The 23,550-nt window shown below is 41.3% G+C and overlaps 1 protein-coding gene across 1 annotated transcript in view; it reads left to right on the top strand.

Moving 5' to 3' along the window:
• The first annotated feature begins 11,679 nt into the window (after window positions 1-11,679).
• Window positions 11,680-23,550, top strand: part of LOC126984992 (uncharacterized) — a 122,906-nt gene continuing 111,035 nt past the window's right edge. Inside the window, exon 1 of the mRNA XM_050839221.1 lies at window positions 11,680-12,052. The gene's annotated coding sequence lies outside the window, so the exon portion shown is untranslated. The remainder of the gene's footprint in view (window positions 12,053-23,550) is intronic.

Below are 23,550 nucleotides of genomic sequence, written 5' to 3' on the forward strand. Positions count from 1 at the left end.
ACACTACTATACTGTTTCTTCACGGCACTGGCTGAGCTCAATCATTATGGAAACTGCTACTATCTCAGGAGACTGAATTCTTAGGATCTTGCATAATGTACAGTGCTTTACAGTAAATAATAAGTAGTGCACAATTTGATTTGCCCTAGAGTATCATGATTTTTACATTTCTACATTTTGTATGTAGAAGCTGTTTGAAGTTGATTGATTTTAGTGGATTATCCAGTAATAGTGTAATGAAATGTGTTTTGATATAGAAATGCCTATTTCAAATTGAAATACATGGCAGTGTTCTGCCATTGGCTAAGGCAGTAGGAGGGAGGAGATATTTATATTCCGTCACATTGTAATACAGTTATTCTTCGTTACAGTTGAAGGATCTATTTATGTATAATTTAGGGGAGGTAATGCCTGCCAGTTTAAATTTTGTGATAGCAAGGCTCAAGAAGAAGCAATGTTCGTCCACACTGCCTCAGCTGAAGGGGGTGTAGAATGCTTCATGAGCTGTCCACTCTATAGTAAGGTGCTTCAGATTGGTGAAAACAGCTGTTTTCAGATTTATATAAAGGTTGATCAGCAGACCTGATTCAGTATTTGGCTTTATGTATAAATTTGTGAAGTGCTTGTCCTGTACAGAGTTGAAGGTGTAAATAATGCTCCATATTTCATCTCTTGTAAAAATAAATTAATACTGACTGAATCATAGTTTGTAATATCCTCTCTCACACACACACACACACACACACACACACACACACACACACACACAGACACATATACGGAAGAGTGTAATAATATTTGGTATGAAGGAAAATAATGTAATGTACAGACCAAGAAGGGAGAAGGAAGAACTGAAATCAGTAAAAGATTTACTAAAGAACTTAATTGATGAAGAACTGCAAAACCTTGAAGAGGAGGTGGAAGAAATCTATAGGATGGGTCCCTACATAGAAGGAAAAACAAGGCCAGTTAAATTAAGATCGCAGAAGGCAACAGAGGAAATTTTGTACAGAACAACTAAATTAAGGGAAATAGAAGAATGTAAGGAAATATGTATAAAGAAAAATAGAAATGAAGAGGAAAGGAAGAAATTGAATGAACTTCTAGCAGAGGCAAAAGAGAGGAATAATGCAAGATCTGAAGTGGAAAAAGAGGTAATTTTTCGGAGAGTTCTTGGAGATCGAGTAAAGTAAATAAGGGAAAAGCCGAAAAAGAACAGAACCTAGACAAGATTGTAACTAATACGGGGTTAAGTGTGATGTATATGAATGTAGACGGGATAATATCTAGTACACTGGAAGTACAAGACTACTTAATGGAAAAAGACCCCAAGATTGTATGGTTGACAGAAACAAAGCTGAATGAGGTCATTCAAATAGTGTTTGATAATAATTACAATGTATGGAGGAAGGATAGAAAGGGTAAAGGTGGTGGAGGAGTGATGATAATGACGAGGAAGGAGTTATTAGTGAAGTCAGTAGTATATGGAGAAGGAAAGGCAGAAATAGTGAGTGTTAATCTGGAAAACAGAAACAAAGAAATGATGACGATAATAACAACGTATGTACCACCAAGAACAAACTTGTGGAACAGGGAAGAATATGAGACCATGATTGAAGATACCATCCAGAGTTTGAGTAGGTTACTCAAAGCTAACAAAAGTCTTGTTAGTTGGAGATTTTAACTGTAAGGTGGTAAATTGGGAAATATTTGAAAGTGGAGGTGGTGAAACAGCATGGGGGTAAAGATTTTTAAGATTGACAATGGAAAACTCGATGATGCAATGGATGAATGAAAACACGAGATACAGATGTGACGACGAACCGGTGAGACTAGACTGGTGTTAACAAAGGGAATGCACTTGTTGAATGAATTAAGGTATGGATGCTCCCTGGGAAAGAGTGATCACGTGATAACAGAGATGGAAACAGAGGAGTAAGGAAGTGAGGGGGATGAATCATATAAAAGAAACGGGTTAAACTATAGGAAGGCAGACATGGAAAATCTCAGGAAATACTATGGAGAGCCAGACTGGGAAGAGTTAATGAGAACAAGAGAGGTGCAAGAAAAGTATGATATTTTTATGGAGGCGTATAAATCAGGAGTTATGAAATATGTACCAGAATATAAACCCAAAGAAAAAGGAAAAAAGGATTGGTTTCATGCAATGGTTTAATACATTTAAAGGATTGGTTTAATGCAATGGTTTAATATGCCTCCGTGGTCTAGTGGTTAGTGTGCCTGGCTTCTACTCCGTGGGCCTGGGTTCGAATCCTGGCCCGGGCAGTCGGCATGCAGCTCACCCAGCTGTTCATCCTCCCTCTTGGGCTGGTCGATAAATGAGTATCTGGGGAAACCTGGGGAAGGTAAACTGTGGTAACCCAGACAACACACTGGCCCTGTGTCCCGGCGTAATGGGCTCCCTCCCACCACAGGCTCAAGGGTCAATGTTACGGAGATCAGCACCGAGGCCAGGCGTTGCTACAGCATATGCCCCCAACTTTACCTTTACCTTAATGGAAGATGTGCTAAGGCAAAAGAAAAAAAAAGACAAATTGTGGAAGAGATTGAAAAGAAATAAAAACCAAAGGAATAAAGAAGATTTTATGATAGCGAGAAATGAATACGTGAAAATAAGGAGAGAAGAAGAGAAAGGATATGAAAAGGATATTGTCGAAAAGTGCAAGGAAGAACCTAAACTGTTTTATAGATTCACAAATGGAAAAATCAAACCAAGGGAAAGAATAGAAAGATTGAGTGATGGGAATATGATAATTGAAGAGCCAAAGACATGACTGAGCTACTAAACAAAAGGTTCCAGCAAGTTTTTACAAAAGAATTACAATTCAACGAACCACAAGATAATAAGATAAATGTTCATATGGAAGAAGTCATAGTAACTAAAGAGGAGATATATAAAATGATGGAGGAGCTGGAAGAGAGGAAAGCAGTTGGACCGGATGGAGTCTCAGGTTATTTACTGAAAGAATGCAGAAATCAGCTGGTTGGACCGGTATATGATATCATAAAATGCTCAATAGCAACTGGTAAAGTACCAATTAAAAAAAGGAGTGGCGGAGAGCTGAAGTGGTCCCTATATACAAAAGTGGAAAAAAAGAAGAACCCCTGAACTACAGACCCGTATCACTGACCAGTGTAGTATGTAAAATATGTGAGAAAGTGATAAAGAAACAATGGACGAGATTTCTAGAAGAGCATAATATAATCACAAGTAAGCAATATGGCTTTAGAAAAGGGCGCTCATGTGTAACAAACTTACTGAGCCTTTACTCAAGAGTGACAGACATAATACAGGAGAGGGACGGATTTTTACATAGATTTTTTACATAGAAAATCAGACCACACAGACCCCATGGTCCAGACTTGGTGGTCTGTCCTTAAACCTAAGTGATTTTACATTAATCAGAAGACTCCAAAACGTTGCATTTCTACTCTAGTTGATATTAAGTTGAAGGCAGTGACGGTCGAGCTTATTTTTGAAGGAGTCAATCGTGTTACACTGGACCACTGATGATGGGAGCTTATTCCATTCTCGCACTATATCGTTGGTGAAGAAAAATTTGGTGCAGTCTGAATTTACTTGTCTACATCTGAGTTTTACGCCATTGTTCCTCGTGCGCAAAGTGTCATCGATCATAAACAATGTTGATCTGTCTACATTCGTGAAACCATTAAGTATTTTAAAACATTCGATCAGTTTTCCTCGGAGGCGACGTTTCTCAAGAGAACATGTTAAGGGTGAAAGCCTTTCTTCGTAGGATTTGTTGCGCAAGGAAGGATAATTTTCGTTGCTTGACGCTGAACACCTTCTAATTGAGCAATATCCTTTGCATGGTGGGGAGACCAAAACTGTACCGCATATTCCAAGTGGGGTCTGACTAAACTGTTGTAGAGCGGGAGTATTACATCTTTATTCTTAAATAAAAAGTTTCTTTTAATGAAGCCCAACATTCTGTTCGCTTTATTTGCTGCATCGATGCATTGCTGTGAGAATTTGAGGTTTGACGCGATTTTGACCCCCAAGTCCTTGACGCATTGAACGCTTTTGAGTTTAACGCCGCGCATTTCGTAATCAAACTTCTTATTCCTCGTTCCAACTTGAAGGACCTGGCACTTGTCTACGTTAAAGGGCATCTCCCATCTATCCGACCAAGCTGAAATTTTGTGCAAATCCTCTTGGAGGCTTTGCCTGTCTTCGTCAGTGAGAACCGAGTTACCAATCTTTGTGTCGTCTGCAAATTTACTAATGCGGTTATTGAGTCCAACATCCACGTCGTTGATGTAAATAATGAAGAGCACTGGGCCAAGAACCGAGCCCTGGGGGCCCCACTAGTGACCGGCGCCCACTCTGAGTTAAATCCGTCAATCACTACTCGTTGTTGTCTGTTGCTCAACCAATTCGCGATCCATTGGTTTACCTGACCGTCAATACCTATTTGCTTTAATTTGTAAAGTAATTTATGATGCGGGACTTTATCAAACGCTTTCTGGAAATCAAGATAGACTACGTCCAGTGATTTGGTTACGTCATAAACAGTGAAGAGGTCGTTATAAAAGGTTAATAGATTTGATAGGCAGGATCTTTTGTTTCGGAAGCCATGTTGTGAGTCCCCAATTAATGAGTGGCTTTCAAGGTAACTCACAATTTTGTCTCTAATTATGCCCTCAAGTAGCTTACCTACAACCGAAGTTAGACTAATGGGCCTGTAATTACCTGGTACTTTTTTGTCTCCTTTCTTAAATATCGGTGTCACGTTAGCCTTTTTCCAATCTGAAGGGACAATGCCTTGTCGCAAGGACATATTGAATACGGTTGTGAGGGAGGAGAGTATTTCGCTCTTTGTTTCTTTCAGCAGAGTTGGATATACTTTATCAGGTCCAGGACTTTTATTTGTTTTAAGTGATTTGAGGGCTTTAAGGACTTCATCGGGTTTTATTTCAAAGTTAGACAATGCATGCTCAGGATTTACATTAGTACTGGTGTTGGTGGTGGTGGTGGGAGGACTGTTATTATTAAACACCGAGGAAAAGTAATTATTTAATAGGTTTGCAACGTGTTGGCTGTCAGTCACTAGTGCACCGTCGCTGTTTGTTAAAGGTCCAATTCCACTTCTGATCGCCTTTCTGTTGTTTATGTAACTGAAGAAGGATTTCGGATTATTTTTACAGTTGGCTGCAATATTTTCTTCATATCTACGCTTTGCCTGATGCACTAATCTTTTACTCGTCGCCTTGCATCATTGTAAAGTCTAATGTTTTCGGGCGTGCTTTGGTCTTTCTTTAACCTGTAAGACAATTTTTCTCCTTGACTGAGTGTTTAATTTCGCTATTAAACCACGGTGGACTTTATTAGTGTTAATTCGCTTCTCGCACAAGGGTACAAATGTGTCCTGCTGAGTGAGTAAGTGATTTTTAAAGTTTAGCCAGGCGTCCTCTGCATTGCCGTCATCTGATAGTTGCATATCTATTAGTTTTCGTCGGATTTCTACGAAGTTGGCTCTTTTGAAATTGGGCACCTTAACTTTATTTTCAGTCACCGATGTTTGAGCTCTAATGTCAACGCGCACTAGTTTATGATCGCAGGAACCGAGGTGTTCTCCTACCGTGACATTACTGACTAGGTTATCTTGGGTCGCTATAACAAGGTCAAGTATGTTATTTTGTCGAGTTGGTTCAGAAACCATTTGGCTTAGATAATTTTCCTCTAGAAATTCGATCATTCTATGGGACTCACCTTCTGTACCCGACAGTGTCGCCCAGTCGATTTGGGGAGGTTAAAGTCTCCTAGTATCAGTGAGTCGCTGTTATTAAGTGACTGCCTTAAGACGCTGTACATTTCAAGATCGCCATCAAGTGATTGCCCCGGAGGCCTGTAAGTGACAGATATATTTAAATTGACTTTTGCAATGTTTACTCGCACGCACAAATGTTCAACGTTACTGTTTCTTGGTGTTTTGTCAGTAGGTTGCAAGTAGCTTTTGACAAAAAGGGCGACACCACCCCCTCTACGGTTTACACGATCATTGTTGAAGAATCTGTAGCCATCTATGTTGTATTCGGAACTTAAATCAATATTAGTGGTGTCGATAAATGTTTCGGTTATAGCAATTACGTCAAAGTTTTCTGTCAGAGCAAGACATCGCAGTTCATCAAACTTGTTTCTTAGGCTACGCGCATTGAAACTAAGGACTCTTAGGTTATCTTGAAGCTTGGTAATAGAGGTACTGGAGGGTTCAATGTTACGAGTCTGTTGCGGTGTATGGCGTCTATTTACACGGGCGGGATGGAAGGACGTGGCTGAGAGTCGTGTTTTGTTGTTCGGGCGTTACGTACGGCGTTGTTGAGGAGCCTTCCAAATCTGGCTGCCCCGATGGGGGACAGGTGTATGCCGTCCCTTTGGAAAAGTCTACTCTGGCCGTAGAAATCGTTCCAGGCGTTAAAGAATTCGACGTCAAGCTCTCCGCAGAGAGTCTGCAGGCGGTTGGTTGTTGAGGCTGAAGGCCTTACTGTAGAAGTCGCCCTCATCCCATGTCCGTGGTAGAATTCCTGAAATCATAATATTAGGGGATTTAGACTTATACTGCTGGATGAGCCTACGGTACTTGTCCAGCAGTTCCGCAGACCGGGTCGTGGTGACGTCGTTTGTACCTGTGTGGAGAACAAAGAGTGAGTCATTAGAGGCCACAGCGGAGACCTCGTCCAGGGCAGCTGTGATGTCGTCAACACCAGCTCCAGGATAACAGTAGTTACGCCTACGACGGGGGACTCTGCCACAGAATTCAACCACCTGATGGCGAATCATAGAGTCACCGACCAAGAAGGTGCTCTGTTCCTCGTCCTCCTCCTCCAGTATGGCAAATCTGTTGTAGCAATGAGTAGGATAAATGGCTCTAGGGGCGGGTCTGGCTCCTCCTCTCACGGGGGTGAAGCATTCAGCGTCAGCTCTACCGGTTCCCTGTGACGTGCCTTCTTCGGAAGGTGGCTGGGCATCGAGTGCAGGTGAGGAGGGTGATGAGGCGTCCGTTGCAGGAGGGGCGACGATGTTGGCCTGGATAAACTCCTGCAAGGTATCAACAGTACTTGTTAGTTCGGTGATCTTCTTCTCGCCAGCCGTCAGCCTTTCGTCCTGTTGAAGGAGTCTCGTTTCCATCTGCTGTGTCAACAGGCAGATCTTGCAGACAGTCGATCGTCCTGAGAAGAAATGACCAGAGAAGTTTCCTGTGCAAGTCGAACATTTCTTTAGCGCCATCTTGGTAAGGAGGAGAGAGCAAGTGAGTAGTGTTTATCTATATATTTGCTTTGCTTTTTCTTTTCGTAGGGCAGAGGACGCGTGCGTGAATAAGCGAGAATAAGTGAGAGAGAGAGAGAGAGAGAGAGAGAGAGATGGGAAGGCGTAGGAGGGAGATAGGGATGGAGGGAGGAAGAGGGCGAAGGAAAGGGGGGGAGAGAGAGAGGGTGGGAACGAGATAGGGAGTGAGGAAGGAGAGACAGAGAGGGGCAAGTGGGGGGTAGTAATGAGAGAGAGAGAGAGGGGGGGGGCAATGGAGAGGGGAGGCGAGAGAAAAGGAGGAGCGAAACGCGAGGGACGAGAGGGAGAGACGCAGGTGATGAAAAATTTAGAGGATTACTGTCTCTGGGGAATAATCTGGTCAAGTCAGGTCAGGTAAGTCTGAACACCTGCGTAGGGAGTGGCGTCGGAGTGGAATCTGGAAATATATAAAGAATGTGGCGGAAAGAGTGTAACACTGTGTTTTGTGTATATGTGTATATATGTTTTACAGGGCGCTACGGCGAGAGGGTAGATACAGGCAGAGAGAGGTAGTAAAAATAAGGGCAACACTTAATCCTGTCCAGCGAAGCACGTGGTCGCACAGCAAACAGCACACCTCTGCAGGCAGCTAACTCGATTGACAATAAGCAGTACGCAGCACGACGCGAAATAGCACACGGCACACAACACAGCAAGATCTACAGTACAGTTCAGTACAGCACACGAGGGTGGAATCGCAAGCGAGAGAGGTCACGGAAGTGGGAGCGCGTGCGGTTTGACCTCTCGGAGTGAGGGCAGGGCGCTGACTGATTGCGTTTACTCGGACCTGAAGAAGGCGTTCAACAAAGTCCCACATACAAGACTGCTATGGAAGCTGGAGAATAAAGGAGGATTGAAAGGGAAAATGAAGAACTGGATGGAAAGTTACTAAAGGGGAAGAGAGATAAGAACAGTGGTAAAGGACATGAAATCGGAATGGAGAATTGTAGAGAGTGGAGTGCATCAAGGATCGGTATTGGCACCCTTACTTTTCCTAGTATATGTAAACGATATGTCAGAGAAAGTAAACAGTTATATGAGCCTGTTTGCAGACGATGCAAAACTGCAATTAAAGACATATAAGAAACAGTAAAGACTGAAATTCTGCAAGATGACTTGAACAAGATTTGGGAAAGGAGTATGAAATGGGAGATGGAATTCATTGTGAAGAAATGCCATGTAGCTAATGGAAATGGGAAAGAGTGAAGGGAGACCAAAACTGACATATAGAATGGGAGATGGAGAAATATTAAAGAAAGTTCAAGAAGAGAGAGATCTAGGAGTGACAATATAAGATAATCAACAGCCTGAGAGTCATGTTAATAGGATATTCGGTGATATGTATAAAATGGTGAGAAATATAGGATTAGCATTCCACTACATGGATAAGGATATGATGAAAAAGTTAATAACCACTTTGATTAGACCAAAATTGGAATATGTGGAGGCGGTGTGGTCTCCCCATAAGAAGAAACACACACAAAAAAAAAAAAAAATAGAAAGTATACAAAGGATGGCAACAAATATGGTTCCAGAACTGGAGGGATTGACATATGAAGAAAGACTAAAGGAAATGGACCTACCAACACTGGAACAAAGAAGAGAAAGGGGAGACCTAATACAAATTTATAAATTATTGAGTAAAATGGAAGAAGTAGACTATGAGGAGTTACTACTAAGAGAAGGAAGAAACGTCAGCAACACAAGAGGACACAGTAAAAAAATGAGGAAGGGGAGATGTTTGAGAGACATAAAGAAATATAGCTTCCCGCAGAGAAATATAGAGGTTTGGAACAAACTATTTTTTTTTAAGTGAGGGTGTAGTATCGGCGAAGTGTCCAAAACTTTAAGGAAAAGTTGGACAAATACAGATACGGAGATGGGACCACACGAGCGTAAGCCCAGGCCCCGTAAATCTACAACTAGGTAAAACTAGGTAAATACACACACACACACACTCTGATAACCAAGGAGACTGATAACTCAGTCGGTAGAGTGCTGCGCAGCCAGACTTCACGGCCTGACAGGCGACGGTTCGAGCCCCGATCAGGCCGTTTTTTCCGCTGACTGAATTAAGAGTGGTTACTGTCCACTCTTGAGCAAGAGGGATGGGGTGTGTGGTGTGTGAGGTACTGGCATTACCCAGAGATCAACTAATGAGCCTTGCTCTAATCGGGAGGGTACTTCCTGGCGATTGCGAGTCCAACTTGTGATCAGGCCATGGGAAAATACACACACACACACACACACACACACACACATACACACACAACTTGTCAAAGAGACAGGCCAATCTCTTTGACAAGTGTGGTAGCGAAGATCTGTGAAAAGTTGATCAAAAATAAATGGATGGACTACCTAGAGACAGATAGGCAGACAAACAGTGATGCCTTAGAGGAGGTAGAGACCTTGTACAACAAACTTGATGTGCTTTTACTTATGAGTGATAGACATGGTACAGGAAAGGGAAGGTTGGGCTGATGGAATTTATTTAGACCTACAGAAAACATTCGATAAGGTGCCACATAGAGTGTACTGGAGGACTGGGAGGAGGACTTTTGAGGTGGATGAAGGATTTTTTGGAAAAGGAAATGAGGACGGTGATCAGGGGTATGAGGTCCTCATGGGGGAAAGTAAACTGTGGAATCCCACTCTTCCTGAGCGGTTGGACGCTGTCTGGCTCTACTCCATTCTACTCTGTCTTCTGCCTGATGTTCATCCAATCCCATCAATGCCAAGTCTTCCTGTATACACCTTCTCCACGTTTTCCTAGGTCTACCAACTGGTCTCCTTCCTTCTACCTCTAAATCTCTCCACAGCTCCCAGCACTGTATCCTCACCTGCTCTCTTTACATGTCCAAACCATCGGAGTCTTTCCCTTCTGAGCATTGTTTCCAGCTCCTCTACTCCATATCTGTTAGCTACATCTGCACTGGACACCCTGTCTTGCCACCTGATCCCCTCCATATACCTCAGCATTCTGCGATCACTTGCTCTCAATACCTCCATCAATTTTCTAGTTAGAGCCCATGTTCCTGCTCCATACAACATCACTGATCTAATACACGCTTGGTACACCCCTGCTCTCTGAATAAGGTTATCGAGCTCAGATTGTCAAGTTTGCAAAGCCATACAGAGTTAGCGCAAGAATGTAAGGTTTTGTTGGGAGAAGAGAGGATGAAGGAAGTAATTGAGATGGGTAGGTGGACAGTTAATTATATATGCACTGAGGGAAAGAGCAGTAAAAGACAGACAGGTAAAAGGTGCTTTGGAGAGTCATTAAAGGAGGTTAGGAATAAGAATAAATATGACCCTCCCGACTCTTATCAAATGCATCAGATAACGTGGACGTAGGTTGTGGTGCTGCCTGCAATCACGAATACGCCCAGTGGAAATGAGCCATATAAGAGGAGCATTTGGTGTGACAGGATGGATGGGATGGGAAAAAGTATTGAAAGTATGGCTGAGAAGATCGTTGTGTGTGTGTAACAGCGAATTTCGGACCTTACACACCCTCATTTGACAAGGCTTTCAAAGAGGTTGTGTATAAGTATTTCCATGGGTAGTTTCTTGAGCCTAGTGATTGTCTAGCTACTTCTGTACCATGAACGGGAATTAAAACTCATGAGAACGCAACTACACTCTTGATAAGAATGAGTGGAGATGGCTTCGTGAGGTAAATGTATGACGGCAGGATTGGGGGAGTGGGTGTGAGGGGGAGACTGCCAGTGAAATGAATCAATAGAGTGGGCTATTAATGAAGAGAGAGAGAGAGAGAGAGAGAGAGAGAGAGAGAGAGAGAGAGAGAGAGAGAGAGGGGGGGGGGAAGAGGGAACCGGAAAAGAGAGGGAATTATGTCCTACGCGGATTTACAAAGGAAAAGAAAGAAAATTAGGGGTGATGAGAATGAAAGGAGAAATATGCGACCAGGGAAATGTGAGTGAAAAAAAAGAGGTGAGCGAAGGGAAAGAAAGGGGAGGAGGTAAGAACGAGGGGAGAGACAGCCCCAGCAAATTGAGAACAAAATCAATAAATTTCCGTAGTTAGTCTAGGAAGGAATGTCAAAGAAGGACGCAGCACATTAACAATACAGCAAGTTTGTAAGCTCCCCAGCCAAACACAAAATACGACGGAATTCCTTAAATGTAGCTGGTGTATGGCGTTGATATAAAAAGGAGGGGGGAATTTTAGGAAACTACACAGGCAATCTCTTTATTAGTATCTGGTATTGGGGGTTAACTTCCCTGAACTACTGCAATGCACCTCGTCATAAAATAATAAAAACAGAAAACGGAGCCAGAGGTGAGCGTAGCAGTGAGTCAGACGCGAGTAGAGCCGCGGGAGCCACAGCCTGTGCGAGCGTGCGGCGTGTGCAGCAGCAGGCAGTGCCGCTCGCAGTCAAACGGTTCACTCAGTTGACGCCTGTCCGTGAAGGGGTGGGGACGCGTGACCGGCCTGGGAAACGTACAATCAGAATACATGAAAGCATTTCCTCGTAAAGACATCAGTGCTTGAGATTAGTAACTTTCACCGTTTTGAGATGCGTAGATAATAATTGCTAGAGAGCTGTCATCACACGGCTGGATGTCTCGTGGTGGTGGCGGTGGGGAGTGAGTGAGTGAGCTGCCTTTCCAGTGCTTCTTGCCTCCAAGTGAAACAGATAAAAGGAAAGAGATCAAGATAATGATGTGACCCACAGGACATGCCACGGGGTAGAAAAAGGTGAGATTTGGTGTGTGTGTGTGTGTGTGTGTGTGTGTGTTGATTGTATTTGTGTATTCATAATATTAATTCGTTGAGCTGTGGTTCCTTGCGTAAATAAGGAATAGGAGAGGTGGGAATTTAGTCATCATATACCTTGTTAGCACAGATTCTTATCGTGTTTAGTATAGGCTACTGAACGAATCACGAATCAAGTATATCATCACGTTTAGTTTAGACACATGACTGGTTGATAAACTCTTCTGATAACACACACAGCTAATACATAATCATTAAACACACACACACACACACACACACACACACACACACACACTTCATTAAGGTCGTGCCGGCCTGAGTGGGTGTCTAAACGTAACCAGAATTTTCCACCCTGTATTGTTTACCTGTGGATACCGACACCACTAGTCCATTAGCAGGTATTCCCATATCCCCCTCCGCTCCTTCTTACCTCATCACGCACGGCTCCACTTAGTCTCTCTCTCTCTCTCTCTCTCTCTCTCTCTCTCTCTCTCTCTCTCTCTCTCTACGTGTTACGAGGATTGGAATCGATCTGTATTTTCTGTACTATCCTCTTTCCTCATTACAATTAGACTGCGTAGGCTGTCGCGTACGTATGGGTGTGTGCGTGCTCTCAAATGTAATTTTTTAATGTGTGTATATTATGGCCATTGTTTTTTTTAATTTTTTATATTTTTTACGGCAAGGGAGACAGCTCAAGGGCCCCCAAAAAATGCAACAAAAAACCCCGCTAGGCGCTGCTCCAATAAAAATAAACAGAACTAAAGGTCAAAAGAAAGCTTAGGACTTCTCTAGAAAGAGGTCAAGTCATAGGACCGCTTTCACAGTCGTTTTGTTTGTTTTGATCGTTACCAATGGCGGCGGTCGACGCTATAGTTTTCCACGTGAAACTGGCCTATGGGGTTGTGGTGGCTGCAGAGGAAGCGAGAGGTGTTGAGAGTGTGTGCCAATGTGGGGGGCTAGGCTAACCCCGCAGCCGCCACTACCCCATCGGCCAGTTTTACGTGGAATTACTATAGCGGCGATCGCCGCCATTGGTAACGATCAAAACAAACAGTGACTGTGAAAGCGGCCCAATAGACAGGAGGAAATACAGACAAAAGAAGGCTGTTCTAGAGTTTACCAGCAGCAGGGATAAAAGAATAAAGATGCTGGTTAACTCTTGCATAAAGGATTTGGACAGTTTAGGGTGAGCAAGAGTAGAAAGTCGAGTGCAGCGGGGCCGCGGGAGGTGGGAGGGCATGCAGTTAGCATGTTCAGAAGAGCAGTCAGCATGAAAATATCGGTAGAAGATAGAAAGAGATGCAACATTGAGGCGCGATTTAAGAGGTAGTAGACTGTCTGTAAGAGGAGGGGAGTTGATGAGACGAAGAGCCTGTAGGGCCACCCCACTTTCACAGTTCGCCAAGATGTGTTAGTAAGCCTTCAAACCAATACAAAAAAATTCTAAAACTCCCTTTGTAGTGTTCTGTATTCATATTTAATTTGAGAAAATCATACGGGAAGTCTCTCATGGATCTCTGGTCTTGCATCGAAAACCTAACCATTATGGAGTATTGGAGATTAAATAGTTTGGTTTGGGCGATTGCAAAGCCACTGTGTTGGCTGTCCAGGCGAGCTGTGTGTGTGGAGCCTCCCCACACATGAGATGCATACTCCATACGAGGGCGGACAGCATCTGTGCGGGGGAAAACTGGCGGACACGATACAGAAGGAAGCTGATTTAGTAAGAGAGGAGAAGTGAAGTTTCAAGTAAAGATATTGAGTTAAGGATAGACCGAGGATGTTTAGTGTTGAGGAAGGTGACAGCTGAGTGTTGTCGAAGAATAGGGGATAGGTGTTTGGGAGATTGTGTTGAGTTGATAGGTGGAGAAATTGAGTTTTTAATGAGCTGAAGGACACCAGGTTCCTCCTACCCCAATCAGAAATGATAGCAAGGTCATGAGGTTAAGCGTTTTGCAGCGTCCAGTCTGGAGTCTTTTAATTCCTGTTAGGAGGGTCTTCTACTGTTGAAAGAGGTGAATAGATCATGTAGTCATCAGCGCAGGAGTGGATAGGAAAGTTTGCTGCCGATTTGATCTTTTCATTATTCCTTTCCGTCCCTGTTTATTTCATATAATTAGTAATAAAACTACTCTTGTCACTCCTCATTTAGCCCCACCCGTCTCTCTCTCTCTCTCTCTCTCTCTCTCTCTCTCTCTCTCTCTCTCTCTCTCTCTCTCTCTCTCTCTCTCTCTGCTAACATCATCTTTAAAGCTTCATCTTTAAACTATGTTTATTGATTTAAAAAATAAATCAGATGCGGTAATTATATATATATATATATATATATATATATATATATATATATATATATATATATATATATATATATATATATATATATATATATATATATATATATATATATATATATATATATATATATATATATATATATATATATATATATATATATATATATATATATATATATATATATATATATATATATATATATATATATATATATATATATATATATATATATCAGGGTTGGAAAAATCATGATTTAAAAAAAAAATCGATTTACCTGTATCTGATTTAAATTGGAGTGTTTTTATTCAAATCATTTTTTTTTATGTAAATTATTTTTTTGAATTAATCCTTGTTTGTGTCTACTGATTATTTGTTTCAGTCTTATGAGACCATTTTTTTTGTATTAAACTTGGCCAATGTTAAACGAAACCATAGTTTAATATACATTTACCCAAGATGAGTTTTTCACATTAAAATCATTAGTAGGACTAATAGTTTTAATTTCTTTTTATGCTTTTGAATATTTTTCCTGTAAGGGATGGCAATGATTCACTGGTGCCTGACTTGCTACGGGAGCAGTACAGGACAAGTAGACTTGATACTTTTCTTGTACAACTGGTTCACATGTTCTTCCTTCTTCTTTACACATTTTGATTTAAATCATTTTTTTACTCTGATTTAAATTATTTTATTTAAATCAAACCAACCGTGACACACACACACACACACACACACACACACACACACACACACACACACACACACACACACATACCCCCCCCCACACACACACACACAGTATGTATTTTGTTCATGAATATAAAAAAAATATAAATGTACTCCATTATGTCCTCGAGACATTAGTTTGAAATACATGTTGGAATATTCTTTCATCCTATTACATTTTATTAATCTTGGTTACAATATGTTCGTACCTGTCCCATTGGACTGACCATGGTGCAGCCAGCCAGCCAGTTGCCAATGTTGCACCGTAACTCTCTTCTAATCCAGTGGTTCCCAAACTGGGGACACGCCATCCTAGGGGGGCGTAAGCTGGAAACAAGGGGGGCGTGATTCCGTCTGCCAAAAAGTGCAGTGTTGCAAGAAATAAACACACACACACACACACACACACACACACACACACACACACACACACATGAAGGAGTAGCACTGTTTGAACCATCCTCACGCGAGTTTCAATATATATATATATATATATATATATATATATATATATATATATATATATATATATATATATATATATATATATATATATATATATATATATATATATATATATATATATTAGACATGGGGTAATCGTAATTTGTAATCGTAATCGACTACAATCGATTACAGTTTTTCAAGTAATCGTAATCATAATCGATTACCCTCTTATTTTTTAAAGTAATCATAATCGATTACCCTCTTATTTTTTAAAGTAATCGTAATCGTAATCGAGTACATTAAAATGTAATCGTAATCGTTATTACTTTTGCGATCACATTAGCAAAGTTTTAATTATCAATAGTTTCTCGTACAGCAAATACGTATTTACTTTAAATATCTGTAGTAGTTCAACCAATTAAATATTTAGTATGGTACATGTGTATAAAATTTACAAGTTCACCTTTTAGTCCTTCCTGTAATCACGATTGTAATCACGATTAATAAATCGTAATCCATTACACCTAATTTTATTGTAATCGTAATCGTGAAAATATAAAGTAATCGTAATCGTAATAGATTACATAACATAAATAGTCGCCCCATGTCTGATATATATATATATATATATATATATATATATATATATATATATATATATATATATATATATATATATATATATATATATATATATATATATATATATATATATATATATATATATATATATATATATATATATATATATATATATATATATATATATATATATATATATATATATATATATATAATCATATTTAATTGGTTGAATTACTACAGATATTTAAAGTAAATACGTATTTGCTGTACGAGAAACTATTGATAATTAAAACTTTGCTTATGTGATAATAAAATATTATAATTTTTGATAACGAAATTAATAATAATAATAATAATAATAATAATAATAATAATAATAATAATAATATTATTATTATTATTATTATTATCATCATCTTTATTATTAAAATGCATAAATGAATGTTTATCTACTAGTTCGCGTTAACATATGATTTAAAGCTAAAAAAAAAAAAAACATGAAATACTCCCTCAGAGCAAGTATCTACACTACAGTTTATTCACGTTCTGCGAGTTTCGCCTCGCTGACTTGTCTAGTACGCGTATCGGGCGGGTACTGGACAAGGGGAGAGAGAGGCTCAGAAAGATGTGGCTGGTCGCTATTGATGTACGTACAAAGACTACCTCTTAGGCTGGGTTCACACGAGCCACTTTTAGTGGTCAGTGGCCGCCAGAAAAAATGGCCACCACAAAAAATGGTCGCCACGAAAAATGGTGGGTAGGTGCACCCATACACACGAGCCACTCGGTGGCAGCCACTAATGAGGTCAGTACGTGGTGTTATGGATCTCGTAGAGGCAGCAGCTGTCTGTGCTCTCTTGGCAAAAAGCGCTGAGAAAGTACTGCCATGGGTTCACCCCATACATACTTAGGAACAGACTACTGCGTGTAGCATTCCACACATTATTTAAAGAGCTAAAAGAACACGATAATTTTTTTTACTACTTCAGGAGGTCACAGGATAGGTTTAATCATCTTATGACAATAATTAGTCCACGTATAACACGGCAGGACATCAACATGAGGAATTGTGTCCCAGTATGAGAGAGACTTGCGGTAATTTTAATATAAGACTGAACATGATGAATATTAAGTCACATTAGATGTAATTTATTGACATAATTCAGCAGTCTTTGCGGCTACATAACATTTTCCCCTTTCTACTTCCGGGTAAATAAAACTACCAACTAATTAATCCATACCAGAATCAATTAATATGCAAAACTGTGAAACGAAATGAAACATTAATTCTGAAAGCATATAAGAGCTTATCCATTATATCCTGTACACAAGTTATGCGTGAAAGTCATACTTATACATCATTATGACAGTTAAAATTCAGGTGTTCAAGTGTCAAGACAGAGGGTAAACGGCGGGTGGCAGGGTGGTGGCTACCGATAGTGGTTCATGTGCACGCTGCCATTTGAAACAACGGTATCTATCCCTGCCACTGCGGCCGGCCACAGTGGCGTGGTCGGAAAATGGCTCCGTCGGCCACAACTCGCCACTGTTTTGTGGCGACCACAAAAAAGTAGCCCGTGTGCATGCAGCCATAGAGATTTGTGTGTTCTATTTTGACCATTATTTTGTGGCGGCCACTGACCACTAAAAAGTGGCTCGTGTGAATCCAGCCTTAAATGATCCAATTAGGCCTGGATGATTTACATTATTATGTCACTGAATTCAGAATGTGGAGATTACGTTGGTCTTCTGTACCTAAAAGCTTCTTGCACTGTACTTGATACATATGAGCAGTGCTCACAAAATTATCCTGTTACAAAGAAATTATTAGTTATTTATGCCACTTTGCCTATTCCATCTGCTACAGCTGAACGAAGTTTTTCTACACTTTAACATATAAAATTATGCAGACGGTCAACTATGGGTGAGGAGAGATTGAATGGGCTTGCGAAATTATACATTCACTGTGAACTGACCAACGGTGATCTAATTGAAAATTTTGTTATGGCTGTCACTGATATGCTAAAAAAAAGTGCCCCGCCACTGCCTATGTCCTCACTTTCTGTTTCCCTATTGTCTCATCAACACCTAACAGTAGTTCAACATGCTCTCTAAAGACAGATCCTCTCTCTTTCCACACCACACTACATTCACACAACATACACACCATTTCACCAAATTTTACAAATCCAAAATGGCGTACTTTAACATAGCCTCGGAGTCCCCGCCTGGGGGGGATCACAAATTCCCCCAGGGAGGACTCCCCTTCTGGCTGCCGACTTGAGAGATGTCTTGATAACTCCTCAGACCTCTTTCTTATCAATTTCTGTAATATTCGCGGTCTTCGTTCTAATTTCCATTCTGTGGAGCACCATTTCTCCTCCTCTAAAACTCACATTCTCTTCCTCACCGAAACACAGGTTTCGGCGGCTACTGACAGTAATTTCTACTCTGTTCCCTCCTACTATCTCTATTCTAAATCTCAATCCAAATCTGGATGTTGCGCCTACGTGCGCAACGACATCACTTGCTCTCGTCCCCACGACCTTGACTCTTCTGAATTTTACACCATCTGGCTAAGACTTCATCGTCATTCTATTACCAAATACATCTGTGTTGTTTATCTCTCACCTAACTCTACTAACTATGTAAAATTCTTTGACTACTTGAACTCTAAAGTGGAGCACATCTTGACCCACTCTCCCTTCGCTGAAATCTCCATCCTAGGAGATTTCAGTGTTCATCACCAGCTTTCATCCTTTTTCACTGGCCTGGTGAACAAACCTACAACTTTGCTCTCCTCAGTGACCTAGAGCAGTTGGTCCAGCACCCTACACGTATTCCCGACCGTCTTGGAGACAGGCCCAACATAGTAGACCTCTTCCTTACCTCTAACCCTTCTGCTTACTCTCTCAAACTGTTCTCTCCGTTGGGCTCAAATCACAACGTTATTTCTGTATCCTGTCCTAACGCTCCTGTACAGCCTCTGGACCTACCGAAGAGGCGATGCTTCTGGCATTTTGCTTCAGCTCGGTGGGACGACCTGAGGATGTACTTTTCCGATTTCCCGTGGAATGATTATTGCTTCCAGGAGAGAGAGACCCCTCTTTGTGTGCCCAGCACATCACTGAAGTGATTGTCTCCGGAAAAGAGGCACACATTCCACGTGCTTTCTCTACTCCTCATGGTATAAAGCCTTGGTTCAATCACGTTTGTTCTCGTGCTATCAAAGGCTCACAAAAGGTACCAGAGCCTTCACAATCCTGTTAATCATGATCTTTACATTTCTGCCCGGAATTGTGCCAAATCTATTCTTCGACTTACTAAAAGCTCTTTCATCCATAGTAAATGTCAAAACCTTGCTTTCTCTAATTCTTCCAGAGACTTCTGGCACCTAGCCAAAAATATCTCCTCCAATTTCACTTCTTTATCTCCCTCCTTTCCTTAACCTTGACGGCAGCACCGCCGTCTCGTCTATCTCTAAGGCTGAACTCTTCTCTCAAACTTTCTGTAACAACTTTACTCTGGACGATTCTGGGTTATTCCTCCCACTCATCCCCCCTCTGAGTCCTTTATGCCTGTTATTAAGATTTTTAAGAATTATGTTTTCTATGCCCTCTCTGGCCTTAACTCGCAAAAAGGCTTATGGACCTGATGGAGTGCCTCCTATTGTCCTTAAAAAAACTGTGCCTCCGTGCTGACACCCTGCCTGGTCAAACTTTTTCGACTCTGCTTATGCAAGATGGCGCCACTATAAACACTCGCCTGCGCCAGAACGGGCTGGGCCGACCATCAGGCCCCACCTGGAAGAAGCCTTGGGCCGACCATCAGGCCCCACCGGGAAGATGCCTACCGGCGCAATAGGCAATCAACGTAAAAAAAAAAAAAAAAAAAAAAACATCTACCTTTCCTTCCTGCTGGAAGTAGCCTACGCCTTCATACAGCCTGTGCCTAAGAAGGGTGACCGTTCCAATCCCTCAAACTACCGCCCTATAGTTTTACTTTCCTGTCTATCTAAAGCTTTTGAATCAGTCCCTAACCGGAAGATCGCCAGTATGGGGTCCGCAAGGGGCGTTCTTCTGGCGATCTTCTTGCTCTCTTAAATGATTCTTGGTCATCCTCTCTTAGTCGCTTCGGTGAAACTTTCTCAGTTGCGCTAGAGATATCGAAAGCTTTCGATAGAGTCTGGCACAGTTCTTTGCTTTCTAAACTGCCCTCTTTCGGATTCTATCCCTCTCTCTGTTCCTCTATCTCCAGTTTCTTTTCCGGCCGTTTTATCTCGGCTGTGGTAAACGGTCACTGTTCTTCCCCTAAATCTATCAACGGTGGTGTTCCACAGGGCTCTGTCCTATCACCCACTCTCTTCCTGTTATTCATCAATAATCTTCTTTCCATAACAAACTGTCCTATCCATTCATACGCTGACGACTCCACTCTTCATTATTCAACTTCTTTCAACAGAAAATCCTCTCCAGTTTCCTTTCCGGTCGTTCTATCTCTGCTGTGATAGACGGTCACTGTTCTTCCTCTAAATCTATCAACAGTGGTGTTCCACAGGGCTCTGTCCTATCACCCACTCTCTTCCTGTTATTCATCAGTGATCAATGAACAAACTGTCCTATCCACTCATACGCTGACGACTCCACTCTGCATTATTTAACTTCTTTCAACATAAGACCCTCTCAACAGGAATTACAAGCTTCCAGACTGGAGGCTGCAGAACGCATAACCTCAGACCTTGCTATCATTTCCGATTGGGGTAAAAGGAATCTTATGTCCTTCAATGCCTCAAAAACCCAATTTCTCCACCTATCAACTCGACACAATCTTCCAAACACCTATCCCCTATTCTTCAACAACACTCAGCTGTCACCTTCTTCAACACTAAACATCCTCGGTCTATCCTTAACTCAAAATCTTAACTGGGTAGGCGGTGGCCGAACTGGTAGCGTACTGGGCCCACATTCACCGCGTGATGGACGACGCGGGTTCGAATCCCCACGCTACCACTCGGATTTTTCAGTCACCGCCGAGTGGCTTAAAACTACCCACATGCTGTCCTGAAGACCACCCATCAACCCGGACTCTAGAGGAAGCCGTCCAAGCGAATCAAGAACGAGTTCCGGGGGGCAGCATGAGCCAATGCAAGATGGCGCAACTATAAACACTCGCCTGCGCCAGAACGGGCTGGGCCGACCATCAGGCCCCACCTGGAAGAAGCCTACCGGCGCAACAGGCAACGACGTAAAAAAAAAAAAAAAAAAAAAAAAACTGGAAACTTCACATCTCTTCTCTCACTAAATCAGCTTCCTTGAGGTTGGGCGTTCTGTATCGTCTCCGCCAGTTCTTTTCCCCCGCACAGTTGCTATCCATATACAGGGGCCTTGTCCGCCCTCATAAGGAGTATGCATCTCACGTGTGGGGGGGCTCCACTCACACAGCTCTTTTGGACAGAGTGGAGTCTAAGGCTCTTCGTCTCATCAGCTCTCCTCCTCTTACTGACAGTCTTCTACCTCTTAAATTCCGCCGCCATGTTGCCTCTCTATCTTCTATCGACATTTTCACGCTGACTGCTCTTCTGAACTTGCTAACTGCATTACTCGCCCCCTCCCGCGGCCTCGCCGCACACGACTTTCTACTCAAGCTCATCCCTTTACTGTCTAAATCCCTTACGCACGAGTTAACCAGCATCTTCACTCTTTCATCTCTAACGCAGGTAAACACTGGAACAATCTTCCTTCATCTGTATTTCCTCTTGCCTACGACTTGAACTCTTTCAAGAGGAGGGTATCAGGACACCTCTCCTCCCAAAATTGACCTATCTTTCGGTCACTCCTCTGAACGCTTTTTATAGGTGCAGCGAGTAACGTTTTTTTTTTTTTTTTACATTATTGTTTCCTTTTTTTTTTTTTGCATTTGAGGTGTTTCCTCTGCTTTGTGTGTGCGTGTGTGTGTGTGTGTGTGTGTGTATATATATATATATATATATATATATATATATATATATATATATATATATATATATATATATATATATATATATATATATATATATATACCTACCTACCTACCTACCTACCTATCTATAGTCAGAAGGGGGTAGCATGTAAAAAAGTTTGGAAACCACTGCTCTACCGGATCATAAAATTATGTTATGGGAATGTCTTGACTATGCCAGTGTTTAGTACCTGGTTTGACTCTTAACCATTCAGTAATAACCTAACTATCAGATAGTAGAGATGTTACCACTAACCATAAGCCAATGTATTCCGTAGATTTTAATCAGTGATTTAAAAAAAAAAGATTTAAAATCAGTAATTGCAATCAACTTAATTTAAATTATACAACCCAGTCATAAACCGGTTTCGTAAACACTACTGTCGGTTCACCCGAGTCTGAAGTGTGCATTATCGCTCAACGGCAACCTGCAGCCACACGGCGTGTCCGATTTCGTAGATACTGTATGCTAGCCTGCGCATAGTAAACAGTCGTCAGTGTCAATAATGTGCAGGCAGCAATAACAAATACCGTCAATTATAGTCGATTATGAGTTAAAAATATAAGTGATGTCGCAAATAGCTGTTTTGTTAATTTACAAGATCGCTGATTATAATTATGATTATTAAACAGCCTTGAACCTGTCCACAAAAGTGTTTCCCCTCTACAGTATTAGGTCAAAAGTGTTTCCTCTCTACAGTATTAGGTCAAAAGTGTTTCCCCTCTATAGTATTAGGTCAAAAGTGTTTCCTCTCTACAGTATTAGGTCAAAAGTGTTTCCCCTCTACAGTCTTAGGTCAAAAGTGTTTCCTTTCTACAGTATTAGGTCAAAAGTGTTTCCCCTCTACAGTCTTAGGTCAAAAGTGTTTCCTCTCTACAGTATTAGGTCAAAAGTGTTTCCCCTCTACAGTATTAGGTCAAAAGTGTTTCCTCTCTACAGTATTAGGTCAAGTGTTTCACCTCTACAGTATTAGGTCAAAAGTGTTTCCTCTCTACAGTATTGGGTCAAAAGTGTTTCCCCTCTACAGTATTAATTAGGTCAAAAGTGTTTCCTCTCTACAGTATTAGGTCAAGTGTTTCCCCTCTACAGTCTTAGGTCAAAAGTGTTTCCTCTCTACAGTATTAGGTCAAAAGTGTTTCCTCTCTACAGTATTAGGTCAAAAGTGTTTCCCCTCTTCAGTGTTAGGTCAAAAGTGTTTCCTCTCTACAGTATTAGGTCAAAAGTGTTTTCCCTCTACAGTATTAGGTCAACAGTGTTTCCCCTCTTTTAAAACAAGCAAAGGAGCAATTGATTCATGTCGGTTTTGTATGAAGGCAAAAAAAGATGAAAGGAATATCAGACACCTAGAAGATGCTATTCATGCGTTGACACGGGACATTGAAATTTTGAGGGAAAGACTCCTGACAACAGTGTGTAGCACCTG

The sequence above is a fragment of the Eriocheir sinensis genome, chromosome 58, assembly GCF_024679095.1.
Source record: "Eriocheir sinensis breed Jianghai 21 chromosome 58, ASM2467909v1, whole genome shotgun sequence".
Lineage (NCBI taxonomy): Eukaryota > Metazoa > Arthropoda > Malacostraca > Decapoda > Varunidae > Eriocheir > Eriocheir sinensis.